Source organism: Eleutherodactylus coqui, chromosome 1, assembly GCF_035609145.1.
Source record: "Eleutherodactylus coqui strain aEleCoq1 chromosome 1, aEleCoq1.hap1, whole genome shotgun sequence".
NCBI classification, from domain to species: Eukaryota; Metazoa; Chordata; class Amphibia; order Anura; family Eleutherodactylidae; genus Eleutherodactylus; species Eleutherodactylus coqui.
This window is the reverse complement of record NC_089837.1, coordinates 112,636,117-112,649,575: the sequence shown is the minus strand read 5'-3', so window position 1 is coordinate 112,649,575 and position 13,459 is coordinate 112,636,117.

The following is a 13,459-nucleotide window of genomic DNA, read 5'->3' as shown; positions in this document are numbered from 1 at the left end:
TATCCTAAGGAGAGTCTTTGAAGAACCTATATGGGTTTCCTCTGCAGTTTCTTCTATCCTCCAGGGTCACTGAGGCATTTCCACTATGAACTAATATGCCATCCAATTCTGTACTTTAGCCTCTGAGCTGATTCAGAATAATGCAGTGCTACTGGCCACATTTTTGGAAGGACTTGAGAGTCGCATTAAAGATGAATTGGAAGCTGTCTGCATCTATCTGGCCAGCTGCATTTATATCAGGTTCCAAGAGGCGAGAAACTAGTCAAGTGCGTTGGGTGCCAAGACTATTGCTTATATTTTAAAAAGCAGCGCAGCCCCACTACCTGTTTTTCTGGAAGAACCAACTCTGGTGTAAAGACTCAAGCTCTCTGATTTTGAACAACAAATCAACTATATTGTGGGAAAAAAGGGCCATTGTTTCATCTGTGGGTGTCGGAGCAGTTCTCTCAAAGAGAAGGACTAAGGGAAAGACTTTATACTGTGGTTTCTTTTCAAAGGCCTTCACTCCTGCAGAAAAGGGAACTTCATGACATATTTGCCCTTCTTGTGCCCAAAACAAGGATATACATCAAAGGCTTGCAGGCGTGTTACCTTCTTTCTACACTTATCAATCATATACCCATATTTTATGGATTTCATAATTGATTTGCAAAGCTTTTTTGATTGTACAGTCAAGTGGGTGGTGGAGGATCGTTCCTTCAAAAAGGCATACTTTATTCCATTAACCAACTTTCCTTTGCAACCCATTTGTCTTCCTTTATCAAATGTAATTTTTCCAATTACATGGGTTTACTAAGCACATAATTTCTGATATATAGTTTGAGTTTATGTTCTGGCATGCTTTGCAGCTTTCTGTACGTCAAGCTGGATTTTTTTAGACTACCATCCACAGTCCAACGCGCAAGTGGACTGCACAGATCAGATTTTGTAAAATTTTCAAAATTTGGTGAGTGCTTGAATTTGAGAGCATAAATTAAATTTTGGTGTACTTTCTCCAAGTGGACTACTCTTCTTCTATAGGCAGTGTATGCCTACAATAATCACCTGGGAGAGTCCACTCAGTCTTCACCTATCTGTACAATAAATGGACAGCATACCAGAGTGCTTCCTTATTCTAGGACTTGAAAGCACCAGGAACGAATTCCACCATCATAGACTTCCTTCAGATTTGGCAAAAAAACAAAACACCATATTCTGTTTGAAAGGAAATGCAGACAAGGGACATAGTCCTCCTCTTCAGATTTTGCCCAGAGATAAAATCTGGCTCTTCTCAAAGCACATCCATCTTAAGATTCAGGGTCTTTACATGGTTTTGAGAAAGATCAATCTAGTGTGTAATAAGGCACACTTCCTAGTTTCCTTAAACATACCAAATTATTTTCATGTCTCTCTCCTCAAGCCTCTTATCCTTAATTGTATTTCCTGGGTTCCTGCAGTTTTCCCAATTATTTTGCCTGGTTCTGACACTGAGATCAAAGAGATCTTGAACAAGAACAAGTCCATAGGGAAGACACTGTATCTCATTGATTTGAAAGATTTTGGCCAGGAGAGATCTGAATCAGCTGAGATTGTCAATGCCATTGCTCTCATCAACAAATTCCAATCTCTTGGGTAGCCTTCGGTAGATCAGGAATTGTCTGCCTTCTATGGAAAAAATGGGTCAAAAACTAGGTCATCCAGCTCCTGACTGAAATTGGCTTATACAACATCTTACAGATTGAGGCCATTAGCTTACCTTTTCTAGTGTCCGTGGCAGGCGTCCTGCTCCTCTCTTCAGCAGATGCCCTGCTCTGGCATCTGCTCGGTCACTGACAGCAACTTGGAAGCCACGCTTGCATACACAACCTCGTTCTTAAAGGGCCAATGTGCATCTTGTAAATTCCTTCCCTGCCAATCGGGTGGTACCTATAGTTATATCAGGCATTCACCTACTATGGAGGGTGTCTGAGTTTGTCGTTATTTGGTCCAGCTAAAGGTGCCGTTCATGAGGGTTCTGATTATTGCATTATGTGTCTCCTAGCCTCAGCTTGTTATAATAACCACAGTTCTATCTGCTGCCTGCCTCAACCTTTGCCTGTTGTACTATGCTGAATCTGTTCTGTGTGTCCTGACCTCCAGCTTGTTCCTTGTCCTGAAGTTGTACTGCTTGCCTGACCTGGATTTTCTAAATATGCCCCTGTTCATACCCTCAGGTACCGTGTCTTGGTCTTCAGTAGTGCCAGATGAGACATTACTTGGACACTTTTAGAGTAACGGCCTAGGAACCTTGCAGTGAAGCCTACATCCTAACTGGTGGGGCTAAAGGGTAAAGACTAAGATTCTTCAGATGTTGCCTCTGGATCTGTCCCTAAGCCAAACCAATGTGTCATCCATTAGCCTGACAAAGGGGTCGAGATATCTCCAAAAGCTTGCTGTAACATCATGCATTTTTGTTAGCCATTAAAAGGTATCATATCCACAAGATTACTTGGTTTCTCTCACTGAGAACAATCACACAAACCAATGTGTGGCACAGTGGATCTACATTCACTGAACCTTACATAACTGATTTTTTAGTATTGGGTTTTGTTGTTTTTTTTCTCTTTTGAACTGCAATGCTCATAAAATATGTCCTTGATGCTACGACTGTTCACTTAAAGCCATCCTTCCACATCTCACACGATCTGCCGAAGTATTCCTACAATTTTAGCCAAATGTTACAAATTATGGATATCTGCATCAGCACTGTAACAAGTAAATGACACAAAGGTCATAGTAAAAGACTAAAATAGGATTCAAAAGGTTCCTTATAAACCACCATGATGCATTTTATATCCTTATCTGCTCTGCCAAGACCCTTGTAAAGATATTGTTAGCTAAGCTGATATGTGGATTTCATGCTGTGGATTACTGCGATCTTGGATGCTGCCCTGGGTAGAAGGGTCAAACGCTTTGTAGCTGTATGTCAATCACTCACAGGAGAAGGAATTACAAAGCCACCCGAGTAACGAAGCTTAACCATGTCCATAAGGTTGAAGTAAAGGACAACATACGTCACTTACTGTTTATTAGGAATTAACCTTGATCCACGAATCTTAACATTATACTGTGTCTGAAAGCAGAAAGTGCAAGTACTGATAACACATGGCCGCTAAATGGATATTTAAAGATGCCCACTCAATTAATTGATACCAGTTTACCTGATAACATTCAACGCTTTTTTTAAGATACCTGTTAATTTAATCTATAGTAAATTTCAAGATAAATTGGAACCTCTATACCAATTATGAACCCCTTATGTCATGTCTATGAGAAGTCACCTTATTTTTCTACAGCACAATTGTATCTTGACTCAATCAGGGCCCAGACATTATATACCATCAGCACCAAGGGGCAAGTGCGTGAGGTAGCCCGTTGACATATTCTCTTTGCCTGAATGCTTGGAATGACCACAAGGAGTCTTTTTCTGTTGCCCTGCCAATTAACAACTCAGATCAGTACCTTTTATAATAAAAGTACAACCCAGAAAAAACTGATGTAAGGCTCCCCACACACTAGTATATTTGGGCCATGTGCTATCCAACTTAAAGGGGTTGTCCCGCGAAAGCAAGTGGGTCTATACACTTCTGTATGGCCATATTAATGCACTTTGTAATGTACATTGTGCATTAATTATGAGCCATACAGAAGTTATTCACTTACCTGTTCCGTTGCTGGCGTCCCCGTCTCCATGGTGCCGTCTAATCTTCAGCGTCTAATCGCCCGATTAGACGCGCTTGCGCAGTCCCGTCTTCTGTCTTCTGAATGGGGCCGCTCGTGCCAGAGAGCGGCTCCTAGTAGCTCCGCCCCGTCACGTGTGCCGATTCCAGCCAATCAGGAGGCTGGAATCGGCAATGGACCGCACAGAAGACCTGCGGTCCACCGAGGGTGAAGATCCCGGCGGCCATCTTCACAAGGTAAGTAAGAAGTCACCGGAGCGTGGGGATTCGGGTAAGTACTACCCGTTTGTTTTTTTTTATCCCTGCATCGGGTTTGTCTCGCGCCGAACGGGGGGGCTATTAAAAAAAAAAAACCCCGTTTCGGCGCGGGACAACCCCTTTAATCCATGGGCAGCACATGGCCCCATTATAGGGCTATGAGGACATGCACATTGATGTTTGTTCACACAAGCCAATTATCTGCATGAAAACCCTCATAGCATGTGCTATTCCTGTCTGAATTACGAACAAGAAGTATGACATACTGATGTATGTCAATCTGTTGCCTGTCCGGAGTAAATCCAATGCAAGTTGAACCTGAGCGTCTTGGGTGCAACTCACACACACTATGCACCCAGCCATTAGGCTTTGAAAAAGGTAGAAAATACCATCTACATTTTTTCAAGTGTTCCTCTAAGAACATCCTTCAGTCGGCTGCTGAATGTATTTGCTTTTTACTTTAGTATTCCATCAATAAAATGGGTTTCCCACCTACAGATATTGTCAAGGTACCCTAGCTATGCTCCTCTGGCTTGAGGCACAAGTTGAGCATTACTGATCTTGAATATTAGCTTGTTTATGCATCTCCTATTATTTGTGGTTTATACCTCTCTGGCTACATTTGCAACCATCCCCACTATACTGACACAGATAAAGAAGATTAATTACAAAGTTACATACTATGTAAGGCTGGAAAAAGACATATGTTATTCAGTTCAGCCTATTATCCTGCAATCCATGGAAAAGCAAAAAAAAACCCTTATGCCGAAGAAGCCAATAGTCCTCAATGTGGAGGAAAACTTCCTTCCCAACTCCAAATCTGGCAGTGTGAGTAAGTCCTTGAATTATCGACCCTTTTGAAGTAATCAGTGACTATAACATGTAATATTGTTACACTCAAGAAAGGCGTCCAGGCCCCTCTTGATCTCTTAGCACGTTCGCTGTCACCACGTCCTCAGGCAGAGAGCTCCATAGTCTCACTGCTCTTACAGTAAAGAACCCCCTTCTATGTTGGTGTAGAAACCTTCTTTCCTCTAGATGTAGAGGGCGCCCCCTTGTTACAGTCACAGTCCTGAGTATAAACAGATCATGGGAGAGATCTCTGTATAGACCCCTGATATATTTATACATAGTTACTAGGTCACCTCTCAGACGTCTTTTTTCTAAACTAAATAATCCCAATGTTGATAGCCTCTCTGGGTATTGTAGTCCACCCATTCTATTCATTACTTTAATTGCCCACCTTTGTACCCACTTAAGCTCTGATATGTCCTTCTTGAGTACCAATGCCCCAAATTGTACACAATATTACATGTATGGTCTGACCAGTGGCTTGTAAACAGGAAGAACAATGTTCTCGTCATGTGCCCCCAGACCTCTTTTGATGCACCCCATGATCCTCTTTGCCTTGGCAGCAGCTGCCTGACACTGGTTGTTGAGTTAAGTTTAAAGTTAACTAAAATCCCCTATTCCTTTTTCATGTCAGTTTTGCCCAGTGGTTTCCCATTTGGTGTGTAATGGTGACATGTATTTCCCCTGCCCATGTGCATAACCTTACATTTATCAGTGTTAAACCTCATTTGCCACTTTTCTGCCCATGGGACAGAATAGGTCACGTGACAAACCACAAGCCACTATAAATTACATACCAAAATGGTTAAAACTTGATTGTAATTCCGCATAAAAATCTGCAGTTAGAGCTTTGGATTTTGGTGTGGAATTCCGCAACTGCTGATTTCACTGAATCCTGCGGTATAATTCGGTTTCTTGTGAAATGTCCCCAAGACTCCAGCTTAGGCCCAATGCACACGGGCGTATTTGCATTGCGGAATCCGGAGTGAGCGTCCGCCTTTGGATTCCGCAGCAAATACTGCCCATAGACATGCTATGATAAATCGCTTTTCCATGTCCATGAACGTAAATGAAATGCGATTTTCCGCTCGCGGATGACAAATCGCAGCATTTATTTTTCTAGTGCAGATTCCGTGCCATCGAATAACATTGCGGAAGGGTCGCGGGTTCCGCGCCATCGACTAGCTATGGCACCACATTTTCTGTACTGCGCATTTCACTGGCCAGCACATCCGCAGCACAGAGAAGAAGCATCCGGACATGTACGCAGGCGTCACCGGTTGGGCACAGGGGACCCGGTCGTGTGCATTCCGCCTTATCCAGGTCCATTTGCAACTGTAAACTGTCCTCTCTTGTGTTAATTACTTTACATAGTTTCTTATTATCTGCAGATCTTGATATCTTACTGCACAAACCTTCTACAAGTTCTTAATAAATATATTAAAAAGCATAGGGTCCAGTACTGACCCCTGTGGTACAATTAATTAGTGTAATATTAATCTGTCGGTCATACCTGCTGGAAAATTGGGTGGCATTAACAAAACTACTAGAGTATCTAATCAATTATTTAGGATATAATTATTTTGCGGCTATTGATTCCTGCAGGGAATCTGTTGAATGGGAATTGAATCACTGCTGCTATGAATAGAAATGGTCACTGGGAAAGTTGTTATTACAAGTCTGCATGTCAATACTTACACTTCCTCATAGTATACTATTACTACAACCCCAGCATACAAGTCCAGATATAGAAGCTGCCACTTTGTCAACTGACGCCTGTCATCCTTAATGGGGCTTTTTCTTATCAGTGTGAGCCCTGTGAATGACAGTCACCTACTTTGGAGCGACAACTTTGTCAGGAAGGAGCATCTATTTTTTTAGGGTCCTGGAATTGCGACACTCTTAGAAAAATCAGGTCAGATAAGAGTTTAGCAGTTTTGATCTATTTATGGTCAAATGAGATGTACTTGTGGTAAGCAGGAATGCTATATATAACTGAGAGAACTGAGAGCTGCAAACAGAAGGTTCTACAACGTGACTATAAGAACAACATTCCCAGCTGTATAACTTTACATAATGGCAACTACTAGGATAATAGTAAAGTATAGATGTTGTCAAACGAGGCAAAAACATCAGAGAACCGAATCAGCAACACCAAAAATTCTTATCCAGATCTTAACCAATTCTGTGCTCAACTCTCAGGCAACCTCATTGGGAACAACGTCACAGACCTGGAATAAGCAGGTGTAACGCGTCTTACTAAATTTGGACTCAACCACAATGTCTTCTGTACCATCCGTTTCATGTATTGAGTGCAGAAGTGTGTCCCATCCTGACCGTGGGTCTACAGATCCAAACCCAGAGCATCATATGGACATATGATGCTGCGAGTTCAGGTCTGGAGACCCATGGTCAGGCCAGGATACACGTCTGCACTCTATACGTGCAACGGATGGTACAGAAGACATTGTGGTTGGGCATGATCAGCCAGATTTCACTCTACACGAGGCCCATTTACACGAGCAGATAATCGCTCAAACCACAGTTTGAGTGACAGCTTTGAGCAATTATTTTGCATAAAAAATAATTGGTATTCAAGTAGCTTCTCAGCTAGTTATATGCCAATTATGTATGAAAATGAGGCCTTCCTTGAGCTCAGGCTAATAGCCCATGTCTATTATCTGCGCTCAGATCCTTTGTTCTCCACAGGGAAAACAATGCTATCAGCAGAGAACAACTGATAAAAGTGATCCTTAAACTCAAGTGAGCTTGATTTTAACAATCACCAGAAAGTGCCCGAAATGTGGGTGCCCCGCGCCCTTTTACACACACCGATTATCACTAAAACGATCGCCGATTAGCGAATTTTTAGCGATAATCGTCCAGTGTAAATGGGCCTTTAGTGACTACTGTCACTACAGGGGAATGTTTTCCCCTGTGACTGGGGCTTTACTGGATGACACAGCTACAATGGAAAAGTGTGAAATTAACACACAAAAAAAGACACTATGAATGACCCAACAGAGATCTTATATACCATCATGGGGGACATAGATGGTAAAAAATAGTTACAAAAATAAGTTTAAAAAAATTGCAGAATAAAAGAGAAAAATATATACATAAACCACAGCCACCAACCGAAACCATCGCCATTTATGCCCTGTACAAACATACAAATTATATATCAAAACATCTAAAAGCAAAATGAGGAACCAATTCCAGTACTTTATTTTAGTATCAGATTACCAATTTTAAAAATGAACAACTATAAATTTTAAAACAATCATTTTTTAGCATTTTACTCCTAATAAGATTAAAAAAAGGGGAAAAAGTCAGTCGAAAAAAGATATAACAAAATTGTCCTATATATTATTATGGGTAAAATCCTTAAAAAAGTGTTTGGTCCTTTAGGAACAAAGCACCCTGGTCCATAAGGGGTTAATCTTGGTAAGTTTCTTTAATGGAAAAAAGTTAATTAAAATCATGTGATATGTTATATATACATGGAAAATCACATTGGTGAAGTGTCACCTGAGAGACTAGCACTGGGTGAGAGATGCTCTGAACCTTGGCACTGTAAGTTACTAGAATTAAGTGTGCCCATACTTGTATTCTGTGTGATCTGCCCCTCGGTTGTACTGCAACGCTCCTGCATGCCCTAGGCGCGGTATAGGTGCCATAGCAGCCGTACGCCACCCAGAAGGTTTTATGCATGGGTTCAAGTGTAATATGAAAGCATAATGTTGTATTGGATTGAGGCTATGCTCACACTGCTGTTCAGTTCCATTGAGGGTTCCGTCCGTTGTGATATTAAAGGGAACCAGTCAGCAATGAGGGAGCAGGAGGTCCGGGAAGCTGCTTTTTATACTCACTGCGACCTCCCTTTCAGTGCTGTGCTCCTGAGAGGTTAGCACATGCAGACAGTTTGCTATTTTCTGACGGCTGTGTGCACACACTCACCATAGAGATCAATGGAAGGCATACACACAGTCTTCTCAGAAGTCACACTGTGTACATACTGATTCCTCGAGGGCACAGTGCTGGAATGGAGAACTCACGAAGTATAAAACGCAGCTCCCCGGACTGTCCGTTCCATCAACTTTGAGTCCCATAATGTAGTTAAGGAGGTTCTAGTTGCTGAGACACTTTTGGCGTTTAGGGTACATGGGTGGCAAGTCAGGGGTGGGATGGGGGGCAGGGCCATTCGGCCCTGGGCCCCCCTTGTCCATGGGCCCCATAGCTGTCGCATGCTCTGTCTACATTGGCAGAAAACCATTGGGGTTAAAGCAGCAGAGCAAGCTCTACAATATTGCCCAAGATTTTTGGTTGGATCTGCGCAGAAGCTTGAACTGGGCCTCCAACACAAATGTGTACATGACCTAAAATAACAAAAAAACTCATTGGAACGCTGATGGATCCCGTTATAGATTAGCATGGTTCATCTGGGGCCATTTGGATAAAGAACTTAAATCGCTATAGGCTGGAAGAAAGAAGGGGGAGGAGGGACATGATGGAAACTTGTATATATGTTACAGGAGGACAGAAGGAAGGGAGGGGGGGCATGATGGAAACCTGTATATATGTTATAGGAGGACAGAAGGGAGGGACACCATGATGGAAACCTTTATATATGTTATAGGAGGAAAGTAGAGAGAGTGTGGACATGATGGAAACTTTTATACATGTTACAGGAGGAGAGAAGAGAGAGGAGGATATGATGGAAACGTTTGTATAAGTTACAGGAGGGCAGAAAGGAAGGGCGGACATGATGGAAACCTTTATATATGTTACAAGACAGAAGGGAGAGGGGGACATGATGGAAAAGCTTTATATATGTTACAGGAGGGAGAAGGGAGAAAAGGGACATGATGGAAACTTTTATATATATTACAGGAGGGAGGAAGGGAGAGGAGGACATGATGGAAACCGTTATACATGTTACAGGAGGACAGCAGAGAGGGGGGACATGATGGAAACCTTTATATATGTTACAGGAGGACAGAAGGGAGAGGGGACATGATGGGAACCTTTATATATGTTATAGGAGGACAGAAGGGAGGGGGGACATGATGGAAACCTTTATATATGTTATAGGAGGACAGAAGGGAGGGGGGACATGATGGAAACCTTTATATATGTTATAGGAGGACAGAAGGGAGAGGGGGATATGATGGAAACCTTTATATATGTTATAGGAGGACAGAAGGGAGAGGGGGATATGATGGAAACCTTTATATATGTTATAGGAGGACAGAAGGGAGGGGGGACATGATGGAAACCTGTATATATGTTATAGGAGGACAGAAGGGAGGGGGGACATGATGGAAACCTTTATATGTGTTATAGGAGGAAAGTAGAGAGTGTGGACATGATGGAAACCTTTATAAATGTTACAGGAGGACAGAAGGGAGAGGAGGACATGATGGGAACCTTTATATATGTTACAGGAAGAGAGAAGGGAGAGGAGGACATGATGGAAACCTGTATATATGTTACAGGACAGAAAGTAGAGGAGGACATGATGGAAACCTTTATATATGTTATAGGAGGACATGATGGAAACTTTTATACATGTTACAGGAGGAGAGAAGAGAGAGGAGGACATGATGGAAACCTTTGTATATGTTACAGGAGGACAGAAAGGAGGGGCAGACATGATGGAAACCTTTATATATGTTACAGGACAGAAAGTAGAGGAGGACATGATGGAAACGTTTATATATGTTACAGGAGTACAGAAGAGGGGGGGGGGGACATGATGGAAACCTGTATACATGTAATAGGAAGAGAGAGGTGGGACATGATGGAAACCTTTACACATGTTACAGGTAGAGAGAAGGGAGAGGAAGACATGATGGAACCTTTATATATGTTACAGGAGGGCAGAAGGGAGAGGAGGGACATGATTGAAACCTTTATATATGTTACAGGAATGCAGAAGAGAGGGGGGACATCGTGGAAACTTTTGTATATGTTACAGGAGGAGGAAAGGGAAAGGAAGACATAATGAAAACCTTTATATATGTTACAGGAGGACATAAAGGAGGGGGGACATAATGGAAACCATTATATATGTTACAGGAGGAGAGAAGGGAGAGGAGGACATGATGGAAACCTTTATATATGTTACAGGAGGAGAGAAAGGAGGGGGAACATGATGGAAACCTGTATATATGTTACAGGACAGAAGGGAGAGGAGGACATGATGGAAACCTTTATATATGTTACAGGAGGACAGAAAGGAGGGGGAACATGATGGAAACCTGTATATATGTCACAGAACAGAAAGTAGAGGAAGACATGATGGAAACCTTTATATATGTTACAGGAGGACAGAAAGGAGGGGGAACATGATGGAAACCTGTATATATGTCACAGGACAGAAGGGAGAGGAGGGACATGATGGAAACCTTTATACATGTTACAAGAGGAAAGAAGGGAGAGGGGGGACACTTCACATTTGCGATATTTTCATGCTTGCGATGCAGCATGAAAACAAAACCGCAGCATGTTCTATCTGTTTGCAATCTTGCCCATTGTCTCCAATTGAAAGCAATGGAAAATGATCGCGATTCCCTGCTGCAGCTGTGACAGCTACAGCATGTGATTCCTTCATCCCCCCATCCAGAGGCTTAACTTTGTTCTTAATGGGGCCAGTGGCAGCAGAGCTGGTACCGTTGAAAGCATAGGTAGATCATCGCAATCTCCTGCTGCCACTATGACAGCAGCGGTAGGGGATTCCTTCACCCCTGCGGGGAGTCCCCTCATCACTGAACACTGCGACAGTGGTGATAGATAGGCTCACTGCGGAGAATTGCGGCATGCTGTGATTTTAGTCCCACGAGCGGAGAATCACTGATTCTCTGTTCGTGGACAGGGGGCTGTGCTCTCCATAACATTGCTATGGAAAGCGTGCACTGCATTACACACGGATGGATTATTGCTGAGTAACGCAATGCACTATCGTCCATGGACAGGAGCCCTAAAGACCCGGGGTTTGGGAGTGTGACAGCTCCTTGCTGTCAGCTAATGGAGCTAGCTGAGAGCTTGGAGCTGTTATCGGGGGCCTCACAGAGCGCCACTTTTTATACCCCATCCCTGCCACTGAGGTCAAGAAATACCCCCCCAAAAAGCATGGGAGGAGGGATACCCAGTTTTATTGCCCCATGTGCCCATCCCAACCAGGCCCCCATAATTACCCCTGTTTTGAGACATACAACACAGTTACATTATTACTCTTATGTAAGACTAGTACCAGTGTTTCTGGTGGCACAAGGCCCCACTTACTAATATAATATAGTGAAAGGGATTGCAGTTGGTCAAAATATTTCCGTACAAGATTTACAAACTCCAGCTGGTGGCTCGGGTGACATCGTGGCTTGTCGCTGTCATGTAAGCTGCATTAGCTTCATGGTGGCGTTGAACCTTCTGTGGTGACATGTTCACACAACAGCGACGGTTTGTTCCAACACCGGACAATGGATGACGATTAGATGAAGGCTGGACTGGTGTTGGTGGCATTAGCACTTGAGATGACATATCACGGTCAGGAGATGTGAAGATAGCGGTGAAGGACTATGCTTAAATGTTGTTGGGCAAAATGCACCACAGGCTATGTATGTGGACATTTGTGAGGTGTCATTTATTGGAGTCTCCACACAGGTGTACAGCTGTCTCACAACCAGCTACAAACTGCCAGACTGAGTACTGCTGTATCCATAGCAACTGAGGCCGCAGGGGTTTGTGGGGGATGTAGTCCGCCCGTAATCCCTCATTCACTGCACAGGAATGAAGGCCCTGTGAGGAGCATGTAATCAGGGGCGGAGCTCATGTGACTGATCACATGACGGTGACATCATCACATGTAACTCACAGTCACTCATCACTGACAGACAGGTGTTCATTAGTATTTTGATTTAAGGAATGCCAAAAAGGGTAAAGGGGAGGGGGATTATTTTTAGGGAATCAATGTTTTTCTGCCCAAGTGTGCAGTGGGGCTTGAATTTTATTCATTTGTGCCGTGAAAGCCAAAGGGTGTTCCCTCCATTATAGTCCTAGCCATGTCTAGTAAGCAGATTGGGGTTACAATGAGGGTAATGTCGTACACAGAAGAATCAGTGCAATACGATTTAGGGTGCGTCTCCACAGTTTTTCCTGCTTGAAACAAAGAAAACTGTCATGAAAGTGATACTTATAAAAAAAATAAAAAAATAATTTTTCACATTCTTTATAATTTTTGCAAAAACCTGTGGGGTCAGAATGTTCAGTACACACCTAGATAAATGGGCTAAGGGGTCTAGATTTCCAATTGGGGTTACTTGTGGGGGGGCGTTCTATTGTTTTGGCACCTTGATGGCTCTACAAGTGACCAATGATGCCTGGAATTTATTCAGTTGTGCCCTGAAAGCCAAAGGGTGTTCCCTACATTACAGGCCTAGCCATGTGTCCAGAGATTGGGGCCACAATGGGTATGTCTCTAAACACGGGACAAACAGGGGGATCCATTTTGGGGGGGCAAGTCTTCATTCATATGTGTGCTGTACAAACCCCCCGTTTTTAAAATGAGCGCGATGTGTTTTTGCTTTGCATCCATGGACTTGTGATTTTCACGTGGGATAAAAGATTGCAAGCGCTTCCAAGAGATTTCAATG